Source organism: Rousettus aegyptiacus, unplaced genomic scaffold (genome assembly GCF_014176215.1).
Source record: "Rousettus aegyptiacus isolate mRouAeg1 unplaced genomic scaffold, mRouAeg1.p scaffold_m13_p_10, whole genome shotgun sequence".
Lineage (NCBI taxonomy): Eukaryota > Metazoa > Chordata > Mammalia > Chiroptera > Pteropodidae > Rousettus > Rousettus aegyptiacus.
The window spans coordinates 8372623-8399507 of NW_023416285.1; positions in this window are offsets into that span (position 1 = coordinate 8372623).

A 26885-nucleotide genomic window follows, 5' to 3' on the forward strand; every position below is an offset into this window, starting at 1 on the left:
AAGCCTTGAGTCAGGAAGGATTACAATATTATGACTATTTTCCTGGAGAATTAAAGAACCCTATTCTACTGCCTTGACTGTGTATAAGCAACCCTCCATGGATTCTTTCCATCAATATTTACGGAACACCCATTCTGTGCCAGACCCTGGGCTAAATGCTGACAATACCCAAATGATTCATGGTGACTTCCACAGTCCTGTCTCCAGAACTCATCGGCTAGTACTGGGATTGGTGTCACAGCTAGACCCTAAGGTGGCTTCCTCCCCATGATGCCTCCTTCTGTATTATATATATAATACCATATATATTATATTATGTTATGTTATATTATATTATATTATGTTATGTTATGTTATTATGTTATGCTGTATTACTATATTCTATTCTATTCTATTCTATTCTATTCTATTCTATTCTATTCTATTCTATTCTATTCTATATAGCAGCGGTCCCCAACATTTTTGGCACCAGGGCCCAGTGCTTCTGTGAGAATCTGATGCCTGATGATCTGAGGTGGAGCTGAGGCGGTGATGTCTGCACTGAGGAGCAGCTGCAAATACAGGTGAAGCTTTGCGCGCTCACCTGCCGCTCATCTCCTTCTGTGCAGCCCAGTTCCTAACAGGCCCCTGACTTATACCTGTCCACGGCCCCAGGAGTTGGGGACCCCTGCAGGCAGGATCTGCGACTTGCTTCTCATCAATACGGTATGGCAAAGCTGATGAAATGTCACTCCCTACGATTAGGTTACATCGCATAAGATTCCTTCTTGTGAGCTTGATGAAGTGTGCGGCCACGGCGAGGAAGCCCGCGCAGCAGGGAACGGCAACCGAAAGTGGGCAGAAAGTCAGAGTCGTCAGTCGCACAGCCACAGGAAATGAATTCTGCCAACAACCTACAGGAGCTCCAAGTGGGTCCTTGCCTCCCCAAGGCCCCAGATGAAAACACAGCCCGGCTGACACCCTGATCGTAGACTTTAAGACTCTAAGTAGGGGACTTCGCTAATCTCTACCTGAACTCTTGACCCACAGAAACTGCGAAATTATTTATTTTTCAACTGCCGAGTTATTTTCAGCCGCTAAGTTTGTGGTAATTTGTTAACGCAGCGATAAAAAACTAACATGAGCAACAACGGCCCATCAGCCAAATCTGTTTGGCTACCTGCTTTTTCATGGCCCAGGAATGCTAAGAATGGCTTCTGCATTTTTAAGCGGTTAAAAAAAATATCACAGGGGCCTGGGAGAATGGGTGGGGCGAAAGGTTAAAGAAGTACAAATTAGTAGTCGATGGGGACGAGGAGCACAGCAGAGGGATTGCAGTTGGCATTAATATGATAGCTAGGTGGAGGCAGCAATTAGAGGGATCATTTTATGAATAATATAGATGTCTAACCAATGTACGGTATACTTGAAAGTAATTTAAATAACTAAATTTACCTTTTTAAAAAATCAGAAGAAGAATATATTGTGACGCATGAAAATTATATGACATCCAAATTTCAATATAAATAACGTTTTATCAGAAAAAAGCCACACCCACTCGCGTGTGTACCCTCTAGGGCTGCCTACGCACTATAACGGCACAGTGATAGGAGTGACAGAGACCAGATAATCTGGAAAACCTAAAATATTTACTCTCTGGCCCTTTACAGAGAAAAAGAACAATGCGCTGGCCCTTGACTTGAGGGAAGAGACAGATGGATAAACAGATAACGTAAAAGCTGCCTCGGTAAAAGCTCAGAAGAGGCATGAGCGCGAGGGGCTAATGGCAAGCAAGTTTTTCGGATGGAAAGTGGAGGAAGGACATGGCAGAGGCGGGAGCAAAAGTGGAAAAGCCGGAACGATCAGGAAGTGGAGTCCTGCCCACCGCCCTACAGCGCCACGGGCTCCCGGAGGCCCGCTGAGCACCATCGGATCACACATCAAGCTCTAGGAAATGATTGCCTATAATACGATCTGCAATTTAGTCCATCGCTGTAAACGGTTACTGTGGTTTGCCTAGGGCTCTCGGCCAAACCGCATCACACATGCTCCTGCCTAAATGAGTGTGGTGAGACAGCTGCATCCCCAATTCCAAGGGCCATAAAATCCACAAATTATGACTTTCCAAGTCAGAAAGCATTAATATTGCACTGTTCTTCTTGTGTTCCATGGGAGGAACACGTCTCTGTGGTTTAGTTGCTGCAGATCATAGTCTGTTCCTGGGTTACTTAAAGGATTGAGTTTCACCTCGTTTTCTCGAGTGTTCCACTCCTATATCTTCCAATACTCACATCCACCCATTTGTAGGTGCCACTGAAGATTGAAAAAAAAAAGTACAGGGTCCGATCACCACCCGCAGGAGATCAGCTAGCTGGCTCCTAGAGACCTCACCGGGGAGGTTAGATGGGGTCTGGCCTTCAGCTTCTCAGGTCAGGGATCTTCTCGTTAATGCTATATTTCTATGTGACCAGTATCACCATGGCACTCTCAGATTGTATCAGAGGGGGTGTCATTGTGTTTCTCCAAACTAAATGACCCCAAAGCACTGTATATTCTGTGACTGTATGCTAGGATTTTTCTGACTCTTTTGTGTTCTTGGGGTGTGTACACACCGTTCCCACTGACTGCCTTCCGGTAGCATTAACATGGCCATTTCCAATTGCTGACAGCTTGAAAAGAGATAACGTAGGTCTTTAAACTGTGTGTTAAACAATCTATAGGCAAAGAGTGGGGGCCTTAAGCATTCTTCAATTACCTAAATTACATGAATTTCGTATATTCAATTGGTTGTCTCCTATTTGTCTACTCAAAAGCCTTTCATTCTACTGCCTGGTTATTAATTTCATTCTAGGTAGTGAAGTTCAGTATAAATTAAAAGTTACCAAAAAAAAAAGTTACCACACTGCTCTTGACACGCTCAGGGACAATAGAGAATGCACGCCAGAGAAAACCCAAACTCTGTCTTGCAAATATTTGTATCCGCTCCACACATGTCTGTTTACAGATCAATCTATCTACATTACATATTGTAAGAATCTCTCACCAATGTCCATTCACGTAGACCTGAGTTTGAGAAATTCGGCAGATTGATTAAACCAATCAATGGCCCCATCCTGCCGGGGCTTCATGGCATTTCCAGAAGCTCAGCAGTTACACGCAGCAGCAAAGCACAGGACAGAACCGTGGCTGTCCTCAGATGTCGCTCTCCCCCTCTGCACTTCTTCATTCCCTGAGTCCAGCACAACCTAACTGCCCTGGATCAGGGCACAGGAACTAACAAGACCGTACTAACTAGATAACCTTAGATTAAATTATAAATAAAAGCCTCATTGAGGAGATGAAATTTAACCTCCTAAACTACAGAAGGTCATTTTAAAAATAAAATTAAATAAATGTATGCGAATTGCAGAAAAACAGTGAATTTAAACACTGCAAATATCCTCCACATAGTTACTATTGCTATTACAGTGAATGACCACTAGAGGGAACTACCATTCATTGAGTACCTGCTGTACCAAGCACAAGGCTCATCGTTTTACATGTAATTTTCATTTATCCTCTCAAGAGAAACAACCTTGAAGAACAGGATTTTTTGGCTCCATTTTCCTTCTTCCGGAGAAACTGGCCCTAGGCTCACACAGTTGGTAAATGGTGGATCCATGCAGGTCTGTCTGAAAGCAAACCTGTGCTTTTTCAGTTAAACCGCGCTGCCTCTTTCCTCACACTGCTGACTTTCCTCAGAGACAAAGAGAAGCAGCAGTTGAAGATCAATAAGTCGGAGGAGGAAGGAGAAAGAAAAGCTCTATACGAAGTTCTATAAGTGGTTCACAATTGGGAGTCGAAAGCACCGGCAAGCCACAGAATGAGCAAGCGACTTACATCAAGGGAAAATTCTTCAGAACTGTTTTCAGAGATGATCAGCTCCCCGCCCAATCCTGTGGCTTCGGGACTCCGAGATTCCCATGAAATCAAAGCTCAAAGAGCCACTTCGATGCCGTGAAACAGAACTGACAGAGACCTTTTCTCAAGGTCCTCTCAGGGCAGAAGTAGGTGGAAAATTTCACTCTGTGAGCCCGATAGAAGATTTTATTTTTTGTAAACAACCTTCTGGTTTTTTCCCCCTGACATACAGAGAGAAGCTGGTAAAGGGACCCAGAAGCTTCTGTTTCAGGAATCTGGAATGAAGGGATGCAGCTTAAATTCAATCAATGTCATATTTTACACAGTCAGCAGAATAAAGAGCCCGGGGCAAGAAGTCATGGCTGGACATACGAGGAAAATGGCAAGTGAGCTCTGCTCTGAGGATAAATTAGAACCTGTTTACTGAACACGACCAGTCCACACTAACTCTGAAGAAAAAAAAAGGGGGAAGTAGACTCTCAAGTGGTTCACTCAGTCATCTATCAAACATTCATTAGGCATTAAGTTTGTGTCAGGCTAAGAAGGAAGATGCACCCTGCATTACTGTACAAACCGTTAATTTACTTGACTCTTTCCTTTTGGGCTGAGAGTAACCCCAATTGTATAATAGTTACTGTGAAAATACATTCTGCATTTTTCAAATTAAAATCAGCAGTGGTGTGCTGGTAATGGTTTACCAGTTATTTAAGTAGGAGTGGGTGGCAAGAAGCCTGATTCACAGCAGTTGTCAGCTTCCCTGGTGCAAATATTTCCACCATAGCCAGTTTTGAGCCACCATAGGAAAGGCCACTGCAGTGAGGAGTTGAGAAGAGAGGCCACCAGCCAGCTGTGAGCCAGCTTCAGCACACGAGGGGCTAACCGGTGTTCCGCGAATGAGATCGAGGCAGCCAATCTCTCTTTCCTAGGGGCAGCTGACACCCAAATGTTGAGAAATAGCTCTCCAGCCTCAGCAGAAAATTGGCTAGATTATGTGGCTTCTGTCTCTCTTTATTGTGACCCCCTGAGTTCAATGCCAGCAATCAGGGGTTCAGGAACCTATCCTGAAGTCCAATCAGCAACTTTATTTGTAAAAATATTCTGAAAAATGTAAAGCACATGTTATCCCTAAAGGAAAATATTATCGCTTTGAAAATGACTACATGTTTAGCCAATTCTTTCAAAGGAAACTCTGCATCCTGACTCTGAGAAGTGAGATTTAAATCATATCAGAGAATCTGAGGACATGGTTAGAATATACAATGCTAACAACTGGCTCAGCCTCAAAGAAAGAAAAACTTCCAGCAAAGTAAATGAAGGTGAAGACATGTACAAAATAAAATTAACAAGGGAAGACGAAAGCAAATTAGGTCAGTTTAGAGTTTATTTTTTATTTACACCCAACACTCATTTCATAACTTTGTAACTTAATCATTATGTAAAGATTCCACATTTTAAACCTGCTCTAGATGCCCCGCCAGGGCCACTGGACGAGATTCCTGGGCCTTTCCTTGTCATTGTCATTATGTTCAGCATTAGGACCAGGAACCATATTCCTCACAGTCTCTGCTCCACTCTTGCTGGGCCTCCTTCCGTTCCATAAACTCTCCCTGTTCTCTTTACATTTGACCTTTGCACCCGCTGTGCTTCTGCTTGGACTCTCACACCCACCCACCCCCAACACGACCCACCTCACTGCCTCCAGGAAGCCTTGACTCAAGTCTCAAATAGGCTGTCGTCTCAAATAGGCTGTCGTTCCCGTGCACCTAGGATCACTATGTCGCGTTCCGTACACTCTGTCGTAATGGTGTTTATTCTCCTCTCCCAAGTGAGATCCTTGAAAAGAGAGGCTCACTGGCTTCCCCCGAACCAGCGCAGGACCTGGCACACAGTGGGTGTTCAACGTGCACCTGCATCCGTTGAATGAATGAACATACGAATAAATGAAATGCTTACTGATACCTGTTGTTTACAAGGGTCACTACCGTGGGCTAGACTGGAAGACCTAATAATTCTATCATTTAAAAAATCTTACTATCCAATTAGAAAGATAAATCCTAAGTAGATGAAGTTAAATCATTATAAAAACATCAAATATGTGAGTAATTATAAAAAAATTAATCTTGCACCTATCACCTATGATGATGTCAGGGTATCAAGCTAATTCCCAAATAGCACTAGAAATACTACAGAGAACAAAGCTGTCTACATTGGTTCAGAAATTATAGATCCATATTTCATTGATGATAAGATACACATTTTCTCAAATTTTAACATCTCAAATTTATGATGCATCTTATAATGGCATATCATAGGTTAAGCAGAAGCATCTTTCTTTCTTAGAAAGAAATAGCTCTCAAGCCTCAGCAGAAAATTGTACATAAAACAATGGTACATCTGCAATCCATGGTGTTCTAAGTTTGATGAAATAAGGTAACGGGGTCAAGGAAAACTAACCATTGTAGACATATTTCTTCGTTAGAGGAAATATCAGAGAATGTAGGGGCTAAATTTATGAGGACTTTGTTAATCTCTTCGGTAGCAAGTAATTAAAATTAAAAGGTTGCAGGGATTCTGGAAGGTAACTCCTGCCTCTCCAATACCTGAGGTGACTATCTGATGAAGGATGAGTGTAGAAAACCTTATCGTGGCAGCCTATAAGGATATAACCTAAGCGATTAAGGGGTGCAGGCTGCCATAGCTACATCTAAACATTCACTATAAATGTAAGTAATCTTGCGCTTCATTCATCCTGTATTATGAATTTTATAAAAGATAAAACATAATTCAGCTCTCTCACAAAGCCTTTCATAATCAATACCTGCCTCTGCCCAATAATCACTCGTGTGTGCTATATTTTGAAAAGTGATAAACAATTTATTAGTTTCATTAAATATGCCTCCTTGTGAAATGAGAGTGTTCCTTAAAGGGACATAGTTCCAGTTAGCATCACACTTTCTGTTATGAGTGACTCAGAAGTGAAAGATTCGTAATACTCATCAGTATACTACAATGTCCCACTTGGCTACTATAATGTTCAATTTATTTGATTTCTTCACTGATTTCACACTTACTAAGAATTTCACATTACAGTCACGCTAACTTTTTAAATAACCTCCCTATAATACCATGACAGATAGGGAAAAATAGATTTTTGCCAGAGATTTCTTTTTTAAAAAAAATTATAAAATAGCGATTTTTCTGGTAGCTTGTCACATCCCTTTTGCCTCTCACACTTTTCCTTTCTCTCTCCCAATTACATACATACACTCACATACATGCACGCACGCGCGCACACGCACACATGCGCACACACACACACAAAGCAAATGCTCTCCTATAAAACTGAAACCATCTTATTTTGATATAAAAACATATCGCATAATTTGTATCTTTAATCAACACATCTAATTTGGTTAATGCGCACGGGCGGTTGGGTGTCTACGTGCTAATAACAGTGTAAGTGCTAATGGCCGGGAAAGGCTAAACACCCTGAGAACAGAGTGGATTAACTATGAGCATTTGCCTCTTGGCTTTCCTAGAACTGTTTGGTTTTACCTCTATTTTACCCTGAAATTTATAAGCCAAACCTAAAGTTTTGATAAATAAATAGGGACCCAACTTAAAAACAAAGCAGAATGGGAAAAAAAAACCCCACTCGTATTCCCCCAAGGCAGGAAATGCAAACCTGAATGAAAGTGTCTTCTAATATCTTGTACTTTGACCTCACTGAGTAAAGATAATTCAAGAACCAGTCGTCTATTATTAAAAAGAATTTGGGGTGGGTTAAATACATATATATGTGAAAATATTCAAAGACCTCTATCCTTGAAAAAAATGATAAATGTCACATATACCAAGTGTTCTAAGGAACACTATTCAGCATAATTCTGGATGAATATGGAATTCTATTTTCAAATAAGTTTCAGATGACTAAATTGTTGAATAGAGTATCCCCCACTCACTTCTGAGTTTCACATTATGGGTCTCTATTTTAAAGGCTCAAAAAAACTCTTGCAGGAAAGAAACCTAGAGAAATTTGGTGAATCCACTGTTGCCTACATTGATTTGATCATAAAACTTTTGGGGGGAATGTTGGTGAAATGAAAAAAGAACCAGAAAGAACATCGGGAGATTAAAACCCAAGGTTAGCCCTCTGTGAGTGTACTCTAAAACTTGGAGCAGGTCATTTCCATTTCGTTCATGCTTTCAGAAAATAAAAGCATTGGGCTAGATGAGCTCTAAGTTCTCTTTCAGCTCATCAATTAAACAATCCTGAGAAAAATCTAATGAAAATAGAGATGAGAGGCTGGAGAAATATGAGACATCAGCTCAAGGACTGGGCCGAATGAAGTAAGAATGCTAACCAAGTGGGTAAAAGGGTAGGAAGACCTGAGCAAGTCATTCTCAAAAAAGACTTCGCCAAGCTGCGTGGGAGCAGGTCCAGATCCTTGCCAAAGAAAGTCCGGGTCAGATGCTGGGAGACAAGATTTTGCAAAAGCAAATAAACGAGGAAAAGGCTGAAACAAAAACTAAGCCAGGAAGGTATGTGGAATGAAGTGAGGTCCATGGAGTCGTTCAAGGTGAGGGGTGAGACTGAGAACAGAGACTTGGCAAAATGCGACCCTTTTTATATGGTGTACAATATTCTGGAAACAAGACTAGAATGGACAAAAGAAGCCAGGATAGACGGGACAAATTTGAAATTATAGGTCACATTTTCTGTAATATTCAGTTGGTTCTTTGAAACTTAACACATTTTGAATAAAATTTGCCTTACAATTTACTAAACAAGAAAAAAAAAATAACGTGGTTGAATAAGATCAAAGTTTTCCAGCCTTCAGTCCCTTTGCTATGGTTTGCAAAGTTCATTAAGGGTGTTCGAGTCAGCCCTCTGTTAAAAGAAGTGGATGGTTATAGCTGCTCCCTCAAGATGCTGGTCAAGGGGCCATTTGCCTGGGGTTGAAGTCCACTGGGATACAGAGAGGGCACGGGGTTAGCCTTAGCTAGGGAAAGGCGAAAATGTAAATGCTAATACCAGAAGGACAGAGGCAGAATAGATGCTTGGGTTGCACAGCTAAGACAAAGCGACAGGCGGCAGACCCCCGGTGTGCATCCCATAACTTAAAACATGGAGTGCGGTATATTCCTGCACTGTCTGAAAATTATCTGTGTGTAAGACTGCACTGAGTTATATACGTTACGAAGTATACACAGAAAACAGAAAGGTTTAACCAGAAAGAAAAAAATAAAGCATTTAATACTCTGTAATTTCTAAAGCGAAAGCATCTACCTTGGAGATCACTGATAGAAAGACAGATGAGAACAAGAAAATAAGAAATACCAGCAAGAAGGGAGCCAGCCAAGGGGATGGCTGCAGGCAGCAGTGGGGAGCTCGCTTTTTGAGGGTGCATACTTGAAGTCATCAGCCTGGTTTAAAGAATTAGGAGGAAAGACCATCAAATCTGAAATTCAGAAATTCAAGACTTAGACTATAAGTATTTCTTTACCTGTGATAAGGCCACCAAAACTGAAAGATTATAATAATTTTGTTTTATTTTGGCTAGGATTATATCAGCTCGATGTAGTCATATCTACCTCCTAACACGTCTGTCTGTGTATCACATTTGTTTATGCCTTGAATCAACAAGTGAGGGAAGATATGGTCTATTCTTTACTAAGAATCCTGCAAAGCAGAACTTTTTTTAATGGGAAAATATATACAGACGTTCTCAGAAGTAAAAATATTGAGAATTACTGGACCACAGTATATCTGATTCTATGTGAGGTCACCGACTTGACCACTTTCTTTCACCAAAATTATTCTTCAAACTGGAAAACCTAGACTGGTGAATCTTCTAGATCAATAGAACTTTCCACAGCAATGGAAATGTTTATCTGTACTGCCCAAGAGAGTGACTCCTGGTCACACATGACTACTGAGCATGTGGTTAGTTGGACTGAGAAACTGATTTTTAATTTAATGTTAACAATTTAATTTTAAAAAATCACACGTGACTGGTGGCTACTGTATCAGATAGTGCAGTTCCAGACTAAAGAACCAAACAACTATATAACAATCAGTTACCGGTAGCAATCAACATAGTTTATGAAGATTTGAAAAGAGTTGCTAAAAATCCAGAATGTAATTTGTCAAGTTGGCTTTGAACTCAACAAACCACAAAATCAAGGATGCAGTTTAATAGGCGTTAAATATAAGATATTAGATTGTAATCAAAACAAAGAAAACCTACAGATACAAGAGGGTCGAAGATGTAGAAAGAATGAAAGCCCACAGGGACCACAATGGACAAGCGGAATGAGTCAGAAGAGCCTCTAGAATGAAGATCGAAGGGGCTGAGCTGAGAGATAAGGATATAAAAATGCCAGTAGGAGCCCTTCCTCTAGACTTGGCTTGCATTTTTGGTCTCCACATCTACAGAAGGATGAGAGGAAAATTGGAGAGGATCCAAGAAAGAACAAAATCATTCAATTGTTGGATCGCAGAAGCACGATGGGGAAATATTGTATGTATTGGCTTTTTAATCCAGAGAAATAGAATTTTAGGATAACGATATCTGCCTTCAGGTACCAGTAGAGACACAGTAAGTGGCATTTGCCAGATGGTCCCCATGCACACAGAGGGGAAAATTACACTTAATATACAGTCAGGAAGATATTTCATTTAGCCAGAAGGAAGACTTGTCTGTTTAGAGGTAATGGTTTAACAGGAAAGTAGTTTCACTTAATCAGAGCTATTGAGCATCAGGACTGCTGTCACTGAGCCTAAAATATAAACGGGACATACACCCTGAACTCTAGAAGCTTCACCCGGGAAGGCAGGGAAAGGACACACTGCCTCACAGCCAACCCATAAGCACTGGATGCACGTGATAGGAAGAAGGCTGCTGATTCTACACTCACACCTCCCTCCCCTTTCTACAGAGGGAGCTGCACACACGAGCCACCAGGAGGAAACAAAGCGCAACGTTATTAAGAAAAGGGAAAGCAACTGGAATCGCCTAATACGCCATGCTTAGGTAAATGCCAGACTGGAATATGTAGAAGGTCTCCAGGCCAACAGCAGCCAGTCGACACCTGGCCCTGAATCTTGGATGGTAGGGTCTGCGGGGCAGAACATCCTGAATGTGAGGAGGCAGGCCCTGTGTGGGTAAGCTTGCTATCAGAAAACAGGATGCACAAAGCAAGCAGTACCTCCAAGGATCTTGCTGCCAGCGAGTCCTATCAGGGGTGACCATATGGTGGCTACGATAATTCGCCAGGGCCATCCCAGGAAAACAGGACAAGAAGTCAACCTCCCCTGAAGGCATCCATACTCTTACTAGTTAAACATTCACTTCACCCAATCAAGAATTAGACTCTACCAATCAGAACAGCACGTCCTCTCTTGGGGAAAATGAGTGAATGTTCCTGCTGTAACTATTGCAATTATATCACAGATATAATCAAGCCCCAAAGAGAAATCAGAAAATGGAGTATAATGAAGGGAAATTGCATATTATGCAACATCGAATTAATTTGAAAGTATGCGATATAAAAATATTAATAAAGTCCCAATTTATGCACAAAATTTGAAATGACACAACCCAAACTGTTACTTCATTCATCAGTGCTGTTATGCCAAGAGAATTGTAGGCAGTGTTTACATTATTAGCACTTGAGCTAGCAAACAGAAATACCCACCCTCAGAAATACTTTTGTCAGATCTGTGAGAAAATTAATCTTTAATTATATTAGTTTTGAATTATGTCAATTCTTCAGAAATCTATCCCTCATATAAAATGTCACCTCTGCATATGAGAGCAGTAGAAATACATTCTGGGAGAAGGTGAAAAATTATTCGCAAGTACATAGAGGCGAGAAAGTATTAAAGGAAGGGGGGGTGGACAGTGCAAAGGAAGGAAGTTTGGGATATTCAAGAAACAATGAGAAGCGGAAAAGTGGAAATGAGGCTGAAAAAGATTACTTGTGAACCTGTGACTCCCAAAAGCCAGTCTTCATTTCGTTACCAGATCCACAGTGAAATGAGAAAAACATAGATGTATAACACGGCTAAATACATAAAATATCTAATTTTTTCAAATTATCCTTTATTATGAGACCATTTCTTTTTTAATTTTTTGACTTTGAAATATCCTATCTGTTACGAAACTGTGTTAGTGGCTGATGACAGATGACAGGTGGGCTTTTTTTCCCCCTTATTTAACATAATAAAATTTGACAACCCTGTATAGTTTCACAGAAATATTACTGTTTCCATGGACAATGGACTAGTGGTCACCATAAGGGAGGAGGAAGGGAAATATAAAAAAATGAAAAATAAAATAAAAAATAAAAAATAAAGAAATATTACTGTTCCATGAAATGTAAGAGACAAAGAATCACAGCCCCATAGTAAGAAGTTTAGATCATTGAACAGGCACCAGATTAAACACATTGTGAATAATTTTAAATGTTGATTTTTAAATATGTTTTAATATATATCGATAATTAAAAAGACCTACTAGAAGAATATAAATAGTATGTATGTACTCCAAACAACTAGAGAGGAAAAAAAAATGTAACAAAGTCATTATAAATTCAACAAAGGGAAGAAAGAAAAAAGAAACTAAGAGAACATAAAATAAGATAGCAAGAATAAGCCCAAATGAATTAATCACAACAAATATATCCGGATTGTATTTATCACACAGAAACTCCCAGATTGGTCATAAAAATCTAACCAAACCAAACCAAACAAATAGCAAAACCTATCTGTATGCTTTCTTGTAGGAATCACATTAAAATAAGACCTTGGGAGTTTAAAAATAAGGTGATGGAGGAAGATAAATGAGGCAAATGCTAGCTACTATTTCCAAATCTGTCCCCCACAAAAGTGTCACAATATTAATTTTAGGTGTAATAAAATTCAAAAGCTGTAGAGCATTAAGTGAGACATAAGAAATTTTTATGTTGATAAAATCAAAACCTACCAAATATCTACAAAAGCAATTAGCAATATTATTTCAAAGTATATAAGGCAAAATACATAAGACAAAAGCAAGCAGAAGCTAATCTATAGAAGCAGTGGGATGAATTAACAGATATCTCTTAGAAAATTATTGTGTTACTATACGGAAATGGAGACTTGGATTTCACAATCAGCAAGCTTAATCAAATCGCTCTATAGGAAGGTGTATACACAGAAAATATACATTTTTAAACACTCATGAAACATTTAAAAATAAAGGTGACACACAAAATCTCAGCAAGTTTTATAACTAGAGATTATTCCACAACTCCGTGGCATGAGAAATTTATAACAAAAGATAACCAGTGGCATCTGACCACAAAATAGCTTCTTGGAAATTTTTAAAAACCCTTTTAAATAACTTCCGAGTAAAGGTAGAAATCAAAACCAAAATGATAGATTTTTCAAAATTAACACCGATGACAACACTATATAACAAAATCCTTGAGCTGCAGCCTCCGTGGTATTCAGAGATCTTTGCTATGTTTCCTAGGTTAAATTATCTAAGTATTCATTCAAGAAATTAAAAATAGAGCTTCCGGTCAAGATGGCATAGAAGATGGATGCTGTGCTCACCTCCTCTCATGACCACATCAAAATTACAACAAAATTACAGAACCATCATTGGGAGTCACCTAATGTCTGGCTTAACAGAAGTACTACAACTGAGAACACACATAAGAGGCCACCTCGAGATGGGTAGGAGGGGCAGAGACATGAAACAAGCCGGTCCCACAACCATATGTGGTAGCTGAGAATCGAGAGATATCTTAGCTACAAAGGTCCCCCCAAAGGAGCAATGCATCTTGACCCCACACCAGGGTCCCCAGCCCAGGAAGAGAAGTCATCATAACCTCTGGCTATGAAAACCAGCGGAGATTGTGGCTGACTTAGACAGAAGGCAGCTGGAATCGCAGACATTTCCTTTTAAAGGGCCTATGCGCATGGACTTACCCGCTGATGGTCTCACTTGCTCTGAGCTCCAGCGCTGGGGCAGCAGCTCCAAAGGCGCAGAGGAACTGAGTTGTCTGGCTTCAGGGCAAGGGCTGGAGGGGTGGCTTTCTCCCAGACGGAAGTGCTGTTCCTTTGTTGAGCCCTCCCCACTTCCGGAAGTGCTGTTCCTTTGTTGAGCCCTCCCCACTTCCGGCGTGCAGACTCCGTATCTGAGATCCATCGACCTGGCTAATACAGGTCACGATCCCCCAGGTGACTCCCTGAGACCCTGCCCTTCCCAATCTGTGGGCACACCCAAGCTGCCTCCGATGGATTTTTCCATACAAATGGCCAGTTTTGGCCCATGCTACAGACTTTCCTAAAATCTCTCAAAGGCTCATAAAACCCAAACAAGCAGCATCTGACCTCAATGTGCCCTGTATTTCTAGCTGAGGAGCCCTAAGCCCAGCAATAACGGCAGCCAGCCTCGGTTCCAGGCTTGGCCTCTTAAGACATATCCAAGCATGAATGGCAGCCAGCTGTGAATTTCTTGGTGACCCTTGCCAGGTAGCCCCAGGCAGTGCACAGGCTGTGGCTCAACTTGGCCTGCAGCTAGAACCTTCCCAGGAGCCCCTTGGATTGGCACGTGCAGTGGCAAGCTACTACTGCCAGAGCACCACCCAGGGCTGTATCTGAGGAAGACATACCCGAAGACCAGACAGGGCAAGCACCAGAGGTTTAAAGTAAATCCTGCTCCATAGTATGGTCAGCCTTTCACCAGCCAATCTTCACACCAACAGTCTGAGGGTTAATCCCGCCCATCAATGTGAAAGTAGCACACAAGGCTCAACTACAACATAAGTGCACATACAACCCATAATAGGGACACACCTGGAACACCTGGCTTAGGTGACTAGAGAAGATTGAGTCACTGGGCCCTACAGGACACCTACTACATAAAGCCACTCTATTAAGACTGGGAGACTTAGGAGCCCTACCTAATACATAGAAACAAACACAGGGAGGCAGCCAAAATGGCGAGACAAAGAAACATGTCCCAACTAAAAGAACAGAACAAAACTCCAGAAAAAAAAAAAAAAACTAAACAAAATAGAGACAAACGATCTACTGGAGACAGAGTTCAAAACACTGGTGATAAGGATGCTCAATGAACTTACGAGAAAAGTAGATGAACTCAGTGAGAACTTTAACAAAGAGCTAGAAAACAAAAATGAAGGTAGAAAACATCAAAAAGAACCAGTCAGAAATGAAGGATATAACCATTGAAATGAAGAATACCCTAAAAGGAATCAACAGTAGATTAGACAAAGCAGAGGATTGAATCAGTGATTTAGATTATAAATAAGGCAGCAGAAAACGCCCAATCAGAGCAGCAAATAGAAAAAAGAGTCCAAAAAAATGAGAATAGTTTAAGGGACCTCTGGGTCAACATCAAATGTACCAACATTCACATCATAGGGATAGCAGAAGAAGAGAGAGCAAGGAATTAAAAACATATTTAATGAAGTAATGAAGAAAAACTTTCCTAACCTAGTGAAAGAAATAGACAAACAAGCTCAGGAAATGCATCCCAAACAAGACGAACTCAATCAGGCCCATACCAAGACACATTATAATTAAAATGCCAAAAGTTAAAGGCAAAGAGAGAATCTTAAAAGCAGCAAGAGAAAAGCAGTTAGTTACCTACAAGGGAGCTCGCATGACTGTCAGCTGATTTCTCACCAGAAACTTTACAGGCCAGAAGGGATTGGCAGGAAATATTCAAAATGATGAAAAGCAAGGACCTACAACCAAGATTACACTACCCAGCAAAGCTGTCATTTACAATCAAAGGACAGATAAGAGCTTTCCAGATGAGAAAGAGCTAAAGTAGTTCATCACCACCAAGTCAGTATTACAGGAAATGTTGGAGAGACAAGGAGAAGGAGAAGGAGGAGGAGGAGAAGGAGGAGAACGAGGAGGAGGAGAAGGAGAAGGAGAAGGAGAAGGAGAAGGAGAAGGAGAAGGAAAAGGAGAAGGAGAAAAGAAAGGGAGGAGAAGGAAGGGTGGCAGTGGGGGAAGGGGAGGAGGAGGAGACGATGACGACAACAATGATGAGGACAAAGACAAAAAAGAAGAAAAATATTTTAACATTTGAATAATAAAATAACTATATATCTATCAAGAACTACTTTGAATGTAAATGGAATAGGTGCTTCAGTCCAAAGATAAGGTGGCTAAATAGATAAGAACACAAGACTCTTACATACACTGCCTAAAAGAGACTTCAAATCAAAAGACACGCACAGACTGAAAGTAAAGGGATGGAAAAATATGTGTCATGAAAACGAAAACGAACAAGTTAAAAAGCTGGGGTGGCAATACTTACACCAGATAAAACAGACTGTAAAATAAAGGCTATAACAAGAAGCAAAGAAGGACCCAGTAACCCCACTTCTGGGCATTTATCTGAAGAAACCCAAAATATTACTACGAAGGGACATGTGCATTCCTCTGTTTATTTCAGCATTATTTACAGTACCCAAGATATGGAAGTAAACTGGGTGTTCACCGACAGATGAATGGATAAAGAAGAGATGGTAAATATATACAATGGAATATTACTCAGCCATATAGATAGATAGATAGATAGATAGATAGATAGATAGATAGATAGATAGATAGATAAAAGCATGAAATCTTTCCATCTGCAACAACATGGATGGACTTAGAGGGTATTGTACAGAGTGGAATAAGTCAGACAGAGAAAGATAAATACCATATGATTTCACTTATGCGATGAATCTAAGGGACAAAATAAACAAACAAAACAAAAACAAACTCATAGATACAGAGAGTATTTTGAGGGTTGCCAGATGGGAAGAGGGTTGGGGTTGGTTGTAAAAGGGGAAGGAATTATGAAGTATAAATTGGTAATTACAAAATAATTATGGGAATGTAAAGTAGCATAAAGAATATCCTTGATAATAATGTAATAACTATCTATGGAGTCAGATGGGTACCAGATTCCTCAGGGTGATCTATATAACTTCATGAGTTATAATCACTACGTTTTTCACCTGAAACTAATATAATATTGAATGCCAACTATAATTGAAAAATAAAAATATTTTAAAAGAAATTAAAATAAATATGGAGAAAGGGGATGAAAAGCATAATATATAAAAATTTACATTAATAAAATGTAAAATAAAATGTAAATAAAAACGAATTTTAAAAAGTTAATCAATGCCATGAAAACTGGTCTTTTGAACAGAGAAATAACAGCAACAATAAAAAAAAAAAAAAAAATGGCAATCCTTTAGACAGTTCGAGCATGAGGGGAAAAAAAGAGAAGACAGGCATAAGTACAGATACAGAAGGGATTAAAACATCATAGTCACCTCTGGGGCCAGACGACCTGGGTTCGAATCCCCACTCTGCCAACTACTGGGCGAGTTACTAAACCTCTCCTCTGGGCCTCGGTCTTCATGTCTGCAAAAGGGGTATGATAGTACCCACCTCGGAGAGGATTAAATGCCTTATGTGTGAAAGACCTTAACACTACACCTGGCACCGTAGTAAGCAATGTATAAATGTTGGCTATTATTATAAGAGTACGATTTTAATTTTCACTTAGAGGAAATGTATGATTTTTCCAAAAATATATAAATGGACAAATTTGATTCAAGAAGAACTCAAAAACTGAAAAGTTGAATCATTAAGGAAGAGACTTTAAATGTAGTCAAAGATTTAAACTAAAACGGAGCTGTCTTACAAAATTGTTTTGTAAGAAAAGTACTAAACCTTAGATCATCTATTTCGGAGTGTAGAAAAATGGAAGTTTTTCATTTCATTCTACAGGGATAACATAATCCTAGTACTAAAACCTCATCAAAAAACACAGCACACACCTACACACCAACGCACACATACCCCTTCAGCCACACTTAATCATGAACACGAACAGAAAAAAGGCCTAAATAAAATGTTAGCGAATAAAATCTGGCAATGTATTTTTTTAAATATTGGGGGAAATCTCGGGAATGGTTCAACATCAAAAAAAAGTACATTGACGAAATTTGCTATCATAACAGATTAGGGAAAAAATATATATACATATGTATAACCATATTGATAGATGCTGAAAAAGTATTTTATAAAATTCAACACAGCTTAATTAAAAAACAGGCAAACCAAAATCTTAATATAGGGTATTTACTGACAGAAATATCACATGTAATGGTGAAACACTAGAATAATTCTCATTTATCAGAAACAATACAGGGAAGTCAGCTATCTTCATTGGTATTCAATATTATGCTAAAGGTCCTGGTAATCTTAATAATAGAAGACAAAAAAGAAAAAAAATTGGGGAGGGAAGAAATGGGCAAAGCATGCTACATTCGTAGACAATACTAGAACCTTTCTAGAAATTTCAAACAAGAAGATTTGGTAACATGACCAGACATGAGATCAACATATAAAACACGTAGTTTTCCTTTTTTTTTTTTTTCCCCCCCACAAAGTAGTTCATTTTTATTGATCGAATATTCACACTAAATGCAAAAGTAATGCTAGTCCTTCTCATCTCGGACAGAAGAAATTTCAGTTTAGTTTCCTGCCTGGCTGCTTGGGTCCACAGACAAAACATTTTCTATCTTAAGGTTCAGAGAAAGGTGGTTTAAAACAAAGACTTAAATAAAAGTAGCACCAGAAGGACTAGGTACCCATAATTACATATTCCACTCACAAAACATCACAGCTTTCTCAATACCAGCAATAACCACGAATGATCACACAGAATATTGTTTCATTTAGGGCTCACTTGAGGACAACAGAAATTTCTCCAGCTAGTTTTTACAGAGAGGAATTTATGTGCTTCCAGCTATTACAGGATTATTGGAGAGGCCAGAGAAATAGGCCTTACCTAGGCTGAACCTCCAGGAATCATCACTTTTCTGTCTGAATTGAGAAAACTTCCACCACCATCTCCGGAAACCACCCAATCAAAAAGCTACTGACTATAGGGCCACGTGGCCTCTGTCACCACCAGAAAAAGGATTTTCAGCATCAGTAAAAAGATGTCAGAATCTGTTTCTGACCCCAGAAACAGAGCTGCCTCTGCCACAACCCACAGCAACAAAATGAGTGTCTCAGCCATTGCCTCAGTCCTGCTGAACACATCCCAAATTCACCTCTAACAGAAGCCTTTCTATCTCATTGCAGAACCTAACTCGCTTCAAGAAGTCCAGGAATCATAGCTTTTAGTTTTCCAGTCCAACACAAATACCATTTACAATAACAGAAACTATTAAATACTAAAGAAAAAAACTAACAAGAAGTGTGCAAGATCTACATAAAAAAAAATTAGGGCATAAAAGATAATCTTCAATAAGAAAGAAAAAGTCATATCATGTTCCTTTCTGGAAGTTTTAATATTAAAGGAATGTCAGTTCCCCAAAACTATTTATAAATTTGATATGATTTCGATCGAAATTCTAAAAGGATATCTTATAATCTAGACAAAATAATCCTAAAAGTTACCTGAAAGAGAAAAGAATTAGACAAGACATTTTTAAAAAAGAAAAAATAAGGGACACTCATCCTACATATAAAATTATAGTAATTAGGAGAGGAGGGAATAAATGGCTTGATTCTTCACCAAGTGATGAGCTTTTCCAGGTTAATTCTTGAAGCATAACAGTAAATGAACAGGTCAATGGAACAGTAAAAAAGGGTACAGAAAACTGCATTTGGGGACACCGAGACATGAGGCATGTAATAAAAACGGGATTTTAAATCAAAGCAGAAAAGACGAACACGTGAAATATTGGTTGAGATCATTGGAGACCCATATGGACAGTAAGTCCCTACCCGACATTATAAATAATACTCTTGTTCCCAATGGGAGAAAGATATTAATATTTAGAAAAATAATAAGTATTAGAAGAAAATATAGAAGACTAAAAAGGTATCATGAGGTGGAGGAGTATTTTCTAAGAACAAAATCCAGAAGCCATAATAGAAAAAAAAAAAGTGATACATTTTATAACATAAAATTGATAATCTATACAACCAAGATACCACAGAAAAGTTAAAGACAAATTATAAACAGAAAGAAAATGCTTGCAATGTATAATAGAAAGACAATATTCAGATAGATTTTTAAACGACAAATGTATCCATAGGAAAGTGGGCAACATCTACAAATAGGTCATTCATAGAAGAAATAAAAACGGCCAATAAATATAATGAATATGTTTTACTTTACAGTCAGGAAAATAAAAACCAAAAAGGGGATGATTTTTCTACACCAGCGAGGGGACTCTCGAATTAATATTAGTCTATGCTAATGATGATGACCATATACACATAATAATGGTGGGGCCTGATAAAAATACTTTGGTACAAGAAGAAAACGGAGTTTTAGATAGAAAGAGGAGAAAGCCAGGAGGCGACTACGGGAAGGGGCATGATCTCAGATGACCAAGCGGAAAATCCCGTCCTTAGCTCAGATGAGGGCCAGAGGGTGAACATCGCCTTCGGGGGGAGACATGCAGAGACGTTCTAGATGAAGATGCCTTTTCAAGTGGGGCCTGTAGCAGTTTGGAGGTGGGGGGCAGACGCACAGGTTTTAAGTATGGACTCTAGCTACGCGACCTTGGGCACTTTCATTTCTCTGAGTTCTAGTTTCCATGTCTATAAAATAGGGACACCGAGACCTACCTGCCAGATTTTGTGTGGCTCCCAAGTGACGTAACACACAGAAAAATAAATTGTTGGCTATTAAACACACACACATGCGTGCGCATGCACACACACACACACACACACACGGATTTAAAAAGCCCTCGATAAGAGAATTCAGCCTCATGTGGATAATTATTTCAATAGCAGTTCTTCCTCTTCTTTGTTACTATTTGGTCTTAGATGAGAGTCGCCAGTTAGAGCACAATCATGAGAAATCCAAATGTCTTTATAGATTCGAGTTTTTAGCAAAATCTATATTTTCATAGTTTTTAAAAAAAAATTGGCTTAGACTGTTTTTCTGAATTCAATAGGCTGCATTGACAGGGACACTTTAGGAGAAGAGTGGCTTGTGTAGGGTCAATAGAAAATGACTGGATTCTGACCCAGATGACAAGTCCACCCAGTGAACCCCTGGGAGCTGGGCGAAGTCATCCTCAAAACTCAGGCTTGCCCGGGTCTTGTTCATTCCTTCAGGCTCAGCTCTCTTGCCACCTTCCAGATGGGGTAAAGTGATCTTTAAGGGTACACGCTTTTTTAAGGGTATCAGGAAGAAAAGGGTTCATGCTTCAGTTTCAGCACTTTTTAGCTCTGCAATCAGGAGCAAGTTACTCAACCTCTTTCAAGTCTTCATCTCCTAATTTGGAAAGTGGATATAGTAAGACATCAGAACGTCATAGGTTGTGGTTGGGATTTAAAAAAAAAAAAAAGTACATGTGTCTTAGGTCAGGTTTCCCATCTGAGACTCTAAAATGGAGATTGCACAGAGGAAGTTTTTGGAGAGTGCTACCCAAAGCAACACCTGTGCAGGAGTGAGGGCTGCAGGATTGATTGGCGGGGGGTTACGTTGCACCATGATGCAGTCACGGCAGAGCCCTGGCCGGTCCCACAGGGAACTCTGGAGCTCAGATCGCCTTTAGGAGTTGTCTGCAATGGAGACAATGTGTTGGTCCTTTGTACACTTCATCTATGCATGGCTAGATGCAGGCTGCCCCCGGGAGGAAGGATCATCCTAACGGAAGTGGGGTTCTTTAGCCAGGAACAATTCCTGTGAACCAGCAGCTGTCCACATTGGCAAATACCCGGAGGAACGGGTGCTTCAGTCTTAAAGGGGGATGAGTGGAATGAGGCCACGTCCACTGTAACATATAAAAGGAGTTATCTCGCTGGATTGCAAACGCCACGAAAGCAATCTCTTTCTCTGCTATTTGCTGCCTCTTTCCCAGGGTCTAGCGTGGTTCCCATCCTATACTTGGTGCTTAATAAATGTTGGTTGAATGCGGAGAAGATGGAAAGTAGTGTTAGCTACTATTATGAATTTTAAGCCTTCTGATTTTTTTAAGACAGTATCCTGCACCTTCGTGATCCTGTCATTCACATTCCTTGATCTTATTCTACCTTGCTACCCCACCATTTTTTATTTAATTAGTAATATTCCACAAAACACGAGATAAGCCCTTCATTCTATCTTCTCAGGCATTATCTGTCACTCTTCAGGTGAAAGATAGGAGGAGAAAGAGTCTTAAGAGAACTAAGGGCAGGAAGAAGCCAGATTTACCATCCCATCCCTCCAGGGAGGGGAGATTCTGCCTGCATCTGTGTAAGATGCTGTGGGGATAAAACTTCTGGCCAAGAGTAGAAGTATTTTCTCAGGGCATGGTTCCTTACTCTGCCCCTCACACTCAAGAGGGGAGGTCCCCACTCTACCTGCATAGCAGCCGAATCCCATCTGGCTGAGTCCTTCTGGGAAGAAGAAGTTCAGATGCTAAACGACACACCAGGCAACCATGTGAGACGCAGAGAGAAGGCAGCCATTTCCGAACCAGGAAGAGAGGCCTCTGAAGAAACCAAACCTGCCGACACTTTGGTCTTGGACTTTCAGCCTCCAGAACAGTGAGAAAATAAATGTCTGTTGTTAAGGCCACCAAGTCTGCAGTATTTTGTTATGACACCCTGAGCAAGCGAATACAGTGCTGAATGAATATTTGTTGACTGATACATTGATTACTTACTCTCGGGAAGGTAAAGGGAAGAACTGGTTATTTCATAATGCCAAATGTCACCACATGCCAGGGCCTGAGCTAGGTGCTCGGTAGGTAACGAACACGAGTAAAAGGTGACTTTGGCGTGCCTGGAAGGAGAAACCAGGAATACGAAACTGCTGGGACCCAGAATGAAAAGGCGATGCCAGGCGAGGGCAAGACGGCATGTAGGGGATCCCAGGGGCCCAGACAGTCCGGTGGGGACATACGCTTGATACAGACAGCCTATTGTCCCGAAGGCCAGGTGCTAGGACCCCAGACCATAAGGGACAAGTAGAACTTGTCTTTGCCCAAATCTGTCTTTTCAGACCCCTCTGTCCCTGGGCTCCCGGTAACCCATCATCCTGGGATAATGAGAAGATTTGTAGTGTTCTGGATCATTTAAAACTTTCAAAAGGTCCTTCGGCGTCGGAACAACCCTCCACTAATGAGTGAGCAGATTGAGCAGAGCGTTCAGGTGACACTGAAAAAGCACAGGCGACAGACCCAGTTGCCTTGGTAATGAGGCTCCCCTCAGTCTGTGAAACAATCATGTAAAAAAAAAAAAAATCCACAGGCAAATGAAGGAAACTGGACAGAAAGGCAACATTTGGCTTAATTAGCTTAGAAAAGGGTCTTGGAAAGAGTCTGGGAGGGGGTGTGCTGGAGCGAAGGACGGGATCTCGGGGAGATAAACTCGATTGTAAATAACAGGCATAAGTCCACGCGTTTGGGAATGTCAGAGGTTCTGCAACGCCTCTGCCGTTGACAAGGCTGCAGCGAGCATGACTGACGTATCTGTGAGCCAGAGAGAGCGCCCCACCTGCTTTACTCCACCAGCACCACTGCGAGAAAGCAAACTCTGGAGCCAGACACAGGACAGCCCCCGCCACCATGGGGCCTTCGCACACTGAGTTAGTAAGTTGCCGTGTTGATTAAACTCCCGCCCCCTGTACTCCTCCCGAAGGGCTATGCTCCCCGAAAGAATTTAGGGTGCATGTAAGGAGAGCCCAAGAGTTCTTAGAAAACACATCTCCCAGATTTCACTAAAACTAAGAGATCTTTGCTAATGAATGTTTCACTTCTCATTTTAAATAATTTTTTCTTCTCTAAAAAATCGATTCACATATTTAAGACTCAAGCTTTGGGGAGCATAGTATTCCCCTGAGATTTGTTAAAGTTAAAAACTAAAACTAGACTGAATAACAGTTTATATGTTATTTTTCTGATCAAATCTCCCCTTCTCTTTTCAGCCTATCACAAGAATGACTTTTTGCTTATACCTTAATCCAATGTTTCTGTTATAAAGTAAATAAATGGACACAGGCCAGGCTCCTGAACATGTCAAAAAACGAGGATAGAGTTCGGCAGAAAATAGCTCATAGAAAAACCGTATGATCTACGAAGGTTATATTTTATTCTACAATATAGTCAGGCTTCCTCCTTAATCCCCCTGCTTCCAGCCCTCCCCAGCCACCTCGACTTCCCACAGACCTCCTTGTAGTTCGTTAATCCAGAAGAAGAGTTGAATTCTTCCAATTTTTTCCACATTCTTGGTCATTGATTCTTATGAAGTCTTACAAGCTAAAAAATCTCCCCAACTTCTCCTTTTCCTGAAGTCAAGAAAATTAATAAAATAGTAATGCATGGGAAGGCTCTATTAGGAAGAAGGAAAATTTAGTGCAAATATATAATCTGAAGATTTGCAAAGAGACAAAGCAACACAAAACCAAACGATGATGTCAAATTCTAAAATGTTTATACTCCACTGACTGCAGTGAAAGGTAGATGCACCTTAATTAATTGAATCACTGAGAAGCTCATTGTTTACCTCAGCATGCAGCTTTAAGAAAGTTTCTTGTTTAATCTGGCTTTACCAAACTCTCTGATGTTTTTCATGACTTCTATTTAGAAAAATGTTTAGCTAGATCTCTATTTAGGAAAAACTTCTATTTAGAAAAATGTTTAGCTAGATCTCTAAGAGAGGCAGCGTGGTATAATTTTAAGGATATAGGCTTAGAAGTCAAAAAGATCGAAGTTCAAGTCTCCCAGCCGATCATTCACTGGGGGACCCAGCGCTAGATGCTTAACCACTCTGAGGCACACACTGACAAGTGGGAATACTAATATCTAATGTGTTGTGTTGTTGTAAGGGTTAAATAAGACTGTACTTGTAAAGTCCCTAACACAGCAATAGATGGAGAAGACTCTGAATACATGTCGGGAACTGTGATCATGACGATGGCGATGACAACAACTATGATCGTGATCGTGACAGTGATGATGGTGGTGGTGGTGATGCAGATGCAGATGGCGATGCTGATGCTGGGAGAAGCCCAAGACCAGCTTCTATTCACCTGCGCGCTCCCGCTGCATAGGCTCCTCAACGTGCAGAGTTCAAGATGAGTAAGGAAGGAGGGCCGAACGGCCAGCAATTCTGAGCCAGACTCAGGACAGGACAGAAGATCAGAGAGGGAGATTTCATGCACATGTATACACACACATGCAGATGAGAACTTCGCCTCCAATAAGTCGGTCTTCTCAGGGCAATGCCCTGTGGCGTGATGCATCTAATCGAGGGGTCACTCCACAGGCCTGTCTACACTGCAAGGCAGGCGTCACACGCCTGGGCTCCCATCTCGTTTCATCTCAGATGCTTCCTGGGACCTGAAACTGTCAGCGATTTTCCAGCTGCCTGAGACGTGGAAACCTACCTCGATAATGGTAAAAATGAATCTTCGCCACTTGGTTCATAATTTAGTGTTAACAGTTGGAAACAGGACTTGAGACTCTTTTTAAATATGAGATTCAGTGGAGGTCGGGAATGGAAGACTAAGGGTGAGTTTCGCTATGAGGGGGTGGTGGCAATAAATGTCACCGAGTGGGAAACATTCTAGCCCTTTTCCCAGAAACCAGAGGCAGGCGGCAGCTCGAGGCAGAAAAACGCCAACAATTGCATTGCTCAGAAGCTGTCAGCATGCATGGATCTGCTGATCGAGCCCTGCCCGTGGCCTCCTCTCCACACCGCATTTGGGCAGCATCCTACTGGGAGCTACAGCCCTCTCCTTATGCCTGGAGACTTCGGATAAATTCTGCCTCCACAAAACATAATTGAGATCAGACTTTAGCTTGCTTGGCTTGTTTTTCATTTAGGCGATACCAAGTCCCACAACCTTTTCATTTCTACCTGGTGAATTACCAGCCCCAGGGAAGGAGAAGCGCAGGCAAGTGTTTGGGTCAGGGTCTTCCGCTTTAAGTGGCCATCGTGTGTGTGATTTTTTTTTTCTCTGCTCCCTCCCAGAAAAGTCACACTCGAACCCAGGCTTATGTAATAAAACTCTGAAAAAGCACTCCTCGAGCAAGTCCATGTTACTATGGCTTCCTCAGTCAAGCGGGCTTTAAGACTTCATTGGCAGGTCATGCTGGTGTATACGTGTATCTAGAAAAATGTGTTCAGAATTTGTCACGCTGAAGGAAGGGGCTGGGCTGTGTCCAGCGAAAGCTCAGTTGCATAGTGTAAACGCTAGAGAGACAAAAAGGAATTCTAAAGTCTCACGCTTTAAATGTAAATCATAAACATCCTCTTTGGTGGCAAATTTTATACTTTGAAGTATAAAATTTAACTATCGAAGCATTAGAATACAAGATGCTGTATCTGAAGAGTCTCAGTATTTCCAAGTTTTAAGTCGTAGCAATGGAAGGAACAAAGGAGACCTTCAGGGGAACCTTCTCTGCTTAGAGGAACATTCCAACTATTACCATCCTCTGAACTTCCGTGTTGAGGCCCGGGAAGTGATTTATTTAGGGAATTGGCTCACATAATTACAGAGGCTGGTCAGTCCTATGATCTGCCATCTGCGAGGTGGAGACCCTGGAAAGTCGCTGGTGTAATCCAAAGGTATGAAACCTGGAGAGTGAATTCTACAGCTCCCAGTCTGAGTCTGAGAACCAGGAGTGCCAAGATCAGTGCCCTTGACCTATGGGACCTGATGCCATCTCCAAGTAGATAGTGTCAGAATTTAGGTGCATTGCAGGACACCCAGCTGGTGTCAGAGAAATGCTTGGTGGTGTGGGGGAAAAAATCCACATGTTGGAACTGGTGTCAGAATCCTACTCCCCAAAGTGCCCTGGCTGCGGTTCTGCCTATGACCTTCGATGGTCCTAACACACATCCGGGTCCCTCCCAATTGTGTCTGTCCCCAAAGGCCCTTTCCCCTTGCCCCAGGGTCTCATGGGGAGCATCCTGTTTCTTCCTGCCTCTCTCAGTCCTAGTT